The sequence below is a fragment of the Eurytemora carolleeae genome, unplaced genomic scaffold (genome assembly GCF_000591075.1).
Source record: "Eurytemora carolleeae unplaced genomic scaffold, Eaff_2.0 scaffold94, whole genome shotgun sequence".
NCBI classification, from domain to species: domain Eukaryota; kingdom Metazoa; phylum Arthropoda; class Copepoda; order Calanoida; family Temoridae; genus Eurytemora; species Eurytemora carolleeae.
In genome coordinates this window covers 137,918-143,269 of record NW_019396036.1, presented here as the reverse complement: position 1 = coordinate 143,269, position 5,352 = coordinate 137,918, and positions in this window count along the sequence as shown.

Here is a 5,352-nt window from a genome sequence, read left to right as displayed (position 1 = left end):
TTTCTTGAACACTGCACTCTACAATAAGAGGGTTTCTTGAACACTGCACTCTACAATTAGAGGGTTTCTTGAATACTCCACTCTACAATAAGAGGGTTTCTTGAACACTGCACTCTACAATAAAAGGGTTTCTTGAATACTCCACTCTACAATAAGAGGGTTTCTTGAACACTGCACTCTACAGTTAGAGGGTTTCTTGAACACTGCACTCTACAATAAGAGGGTTTCTTGAAACTAGGCCTATACAGTCTCTTTGAGTATGTTTCCTTTAATTTTAAAACCTTTTCAAAATATCCATTTATTAATCATATCATATAAGGTGCTCCGCGAAACCTGACAGTTGGTGATTTGTTTTTAATGTCTGTTTCCTCATTCTGTTTTATATATCAAAGTCTATTTGCAGTTTATTTCGTTAAAAAAATCTGTTACTAATATATATTTTACTTTGATATCATTTTACTATAATATGACTGCCATATAATATTTCTTATTATTCTCTTTGGTATCAAACAACTTAAAAAAAAATATGGAAAAAGACATTTTCAACTATTCTCCAACTGTTATGGTTCGTGGGACACCATGTTCTAAGCTTATACCTTTTAAAAAAAGATTTATCGTTAGCTTTCTTTTCTGTTTCTTTTTTTATCAATTTTATTTTAAAGCAAAAATTATAAAAAATGTATTTATAATTTCTAGTATATTTATACTTTGTTTGTCTGTTTGTTTATTCGTTTGTTTGTATCCAATAAACGCCAAAACGGCTGAACCGATCGGGCCCAAATTTTGTGTGGGACTTCACATGTCCCCAAGGAAGGTTTATAGATAATCAAAATTTCAAAAAATTGCCTCCAACAGAATTCGATTTTCATGAAATGTTAAAAATCCGCAACTCTTTTTTGTTTCTGTTTTACAATGTATACAAAGAGAAAATGTTCACAATTGAAATAGAAGATGGGCGCGAAGCGCCCTAAAAGCCTAGTAATTATAACTAACATTTTATTTGTATTTATTATTGAAAGTGAAGTTAAGTAACTTTCCCTCTTTACCAAACAAAGAGCCCGAGATTCAGAGGAAATGGAAAAACTGAACAAAGTATTTACTTTAACTTCACTCCTCATAGGAGTATATTTTCTATACAGGGTGTCCCAAATATGTAGAAGTATATATTCTATACAGGGTGTCCCATATATATATAGAAGTATATATCCTATACAGGGTGTCCCAAATATATAGGAGTATATATTCTATACAGGGTGTCCCAAATATATAGAAGTATATATTCTATCCAGAGTGTCCCAAATATATAGGAGTATATATTATATACAGGGTGTCCCAAATAATAGGAATATATATTCTATAGAGGATGTCCCAAATATATAGGAGTATATTTTCTATACAGGGTGTCCCAAATATATAGGAGTATATATTCTATAGGGGGTGTCCCAAATATATAGGAGTATATATTCTATACAGGGTGTCCCAAATATATAGGAGTATATATCCTATACAGGGTGTCCCAAATATATAGGAGTATATATTCTATAAAGGGTGTCCCAAATATGTAGAAGTATATATTATATACAGAGTGTCCCAAATATATAGGAATATATATTCTATACAGGGTGTCCCAAATATATAGGAGTATATATTCTATACAGGGTGTCCCAAATATATAGGAGTTTATATTCTATACGGGGTGTCCCAAATATATAGGAGTACATATCCTATACAGAGTGTCCCAAATATATAGGAATATATATTCTATACAGAGTGTCCCAAATATATAGGAGTATATATTCTTTACAGGGTGTCCCAAATATATAGGAGTATATATTCTATACAGGGTGTCCCAAATATATAGGAGTATATATTCTATACAATTAAACAGAAGTATTTATTCCTTACTGGTTCTTCTAAATACGACAAGGGAAATTGAAAATTTTCTGAATTGCAGCATTTTAAAGAAACGTGTTAAAATAATTTTCTAATTTCCTCCGTTTATTGATTATAAAATGTAGGACACAAATGTTTTTAATATCTATAAAAAGCCGAATGTTTAACACAATAGTTTACTTTATGAAGACGACAATATAAATAAAATGGCGCCAATTCTGGTGAAACCTAGTCCTGACTCCTGAGGTATTTCTTATTGTGTAAATCCATTAAACCTACTGCGCTCGTAAATATTATCATTATTAATATTCAGAGGTCACACAATCCTAGTTTTATGAGTACCCGCAGGCCTCCCCAAATGATAATGACTTTTTTTGCGGCGGAGAAGTTTTTCCCATATGACCTAGATCCGAGGTGGGGTTTTTGCTCCGAACCGTGAACTAAGAGACGGAGAGGAGAAAAAGAGAAGCAAAACCTAGGCTCCGTCTCACAGCTCTCACTCTCCATACAACTTTCGTTGTTCCAGATTCTAGATCCTAGTTCTCCATAGTTGCTTATATCTAATTATTTTCTTATAATTCTTTGGAATTCATCTTAATTCTTATTGCATCAAATTAAATACATCAAACGTACTTGGATATTTTTGAAACGAATGAGTTTTAGTTTTCTGTCGGCAGTTATTGCATTTATAAAGTTAAAAAATACTTTTGTAAAGAAAAACAGATTTCTTTTTCTAAATTACCCTTTCATTGTTTTCATTTCTTTTCTTTGTTTTCATTTCCCCTTCCTTTGTTCTCATTCCCACCTTACTTTGTTCTCATTCCCCCTTCCCTTCTTCTTATTCCTCCTTCCCTTGTCCTCATTCCCCTTCCCTTCTTCTCATTCCTCCTTCCCTTGTCCTCATTCCCCTTCCCTTCTTCTCATTCCTCCTTCCCTTGTCCNCTCTTCCCTTGTTCTCATTCCCCCTTCCTTTGTCCTCATTCCCCCTTCCCTTGTCCTCATTCTCCCTTTACTTTGTTCTCATTTCCCCTTTCCTTGTTCTCATTACTCCTACCCTTGTTATCATTCCCCCTTCCCTTGTTCTCATTCCCGCCTTCCTTTGTTTACATTTCCCCTTCCCTTGTTCTCATTCCCCCTTCCTTTGTTATCATTCCCTCTTCCCTTGTTCTTATTCCCCCTTCGATGTTCTCAATCCCTCCTTCCCTTGTTCTCATTCCCTCTTTCCCTTGTTATTATTCCTTCCTCTGTTCTCCGTCTCTTTGTTCTTATGCATTCCCTTCCTCTCATTTCTTTTTTCCCTTGTTTTCATTCATTTCTTCCTTGTCAATCCTTCCTTTCCTTGCCTTGTACTTATCCATTCCTTCCCTGGTTCCCTTCTCTTTTTCTGGTTACATTAGAACAAAAAAAATAGCTGAACAATAGTTTTAATCTTTAAACAAGAACATTCTCTATTTATGATTTATATATATGTATTTGATTGGGTCATACGCTACCCTATAAAAACGCTTCATTATATAAACGCTACCTAACAAAAACGCTACCCTACGAAAACGCTACATAGACTATATTCGCTACAAGTTTATTGCCTGTTTGTGTGTGTGTCCAAGATTTGAATAATTCAAAAGTTCATAATTCATGTTTATATTTTAAAATTTCCATAGTCGTAAATTGAAAAATAAATATCCTCAAATATAATTTTTACCTGGTTTTCTATTATGTAGTGGGGATTGCCTGGCAAGGATCATTTCTCGGCTCATTCAATACTTGTTTATGGAATTTGAAACTTGATCTTCTATACCAGATATAATACATCCAATACTTGTTCATGGAACTTTGAAACTTGATCTTATATACCAGATATATACATCCAATACTTGTTCATGGAACTTTGAAACTTGATCTTCTATACCAGATATATACATCCAATACTTGTTCATGGAACTTTGAAACTTGATCTTCTATACCAGATATATACATCCAATACTTGTTCATGGAACTTTGANTATATATTTTCATCTTCCTCTTGATCTTGGAGCAGTACAGTAGCAAAACAACTTGTATATATTTTCATCTTCCTCTTGATCTTGGAGCAGTACAGTAGCAAAACAACTTGTATATATTTTCACCTTCCGCTTGATCTTGGAGCAGTACAGTAGCAAAACAACTTGTATATTTTCTCCCGATAACAGGAAGTACAAACAAATTGAGCCCTTACTTTGCGAGCCGATTTCTTTCCAATAATTCTTATCTTTCTATACACATAGCTTCTCTTTCAGTTTAACAAACACTTTTTTAACAGAAGTTTTTGTTCTCACTCCATCGATAATAATGGTTCTAGTTCCATCCTGCACAGTTTTAGAAAACTTATGTTCAGGAAGACTTGGTAAAGTTTTTACAATATATGTAAAATATACTAACAGAATGAAAGCTCTTAACATAGTTGCTGAATAATTACTGAAGTAAAATATTTAAATTAAGAAAAAGTGTGATGACCGCCTACTTGTAAATATCGTTTTTTGTATATATGTTTCTATCTAAAATTCGATGATGGTGATGGCCCAAACCTCTGTAGAGTTAAAAAAAGTAGATGTTAGTTCCACATTTATCTTTATAGAGGGTACGGGGAGGGAGGGTGAAGGGGGAGAAGTACGATATTGAACAATACCTTTAACTTGTTACCATNTCCCAATATCTTTATGTATTATAGATATGTTATGCTCTGCAATGCAAAAGAATAGAATATGCAATGAGTCCCAATATCTTTATGTATTATAGATATGTTATGCTCTGCAATGCAAAAGAATAGAATATGCAATGAGTCCCAATATCTTTATGTATTATAGATATGTTATGCTCTGCAATGCAAAAGAATAGAATATGCAATGAGTCCCAATATCTTTATGATATTTAATACATTTAATACGCAATGATTTCATTAGTTTCGATAATTTAATTGTAACTTTGGTAAATATATTTATATATTAATGAATATGTATACAATATCTCTCATTTCAATTAATACATTCAATAATTTAATGTCTTAGCTTTAATCATAATCAATGGTTTTCAAATAAAAATAGTAGCGAATTTAGCCTTGGTAACGTTTTTATAGTGTAGCGTTTAATAGGGTAGCGTTTTTATAGGGTAGCGTTTTTATAGGGTAGCGTTTTCATAGGTTGCGTGTTTATAGTGTAGCGTTTTAATAAGGTAGCGTTTTTATAGATACACCTTTGATTGAACCACCATGGACCTCACAGACCTGTGAGATACATGGAATGAAGATCTTCTATCTTTTAAGTAAATATTATCTTGGGCTATTGAACACTTCTTAATAACATTATATAGATACAGTTTTCATTAGTGCCAAGGGTAAATTCTTTTCAAAACTACTCTTCCTTAGTTCCAGCCCAACCTGGAGCAAATACAAGAAAATGCATTCGTACTTCTATTGGAGTCCCG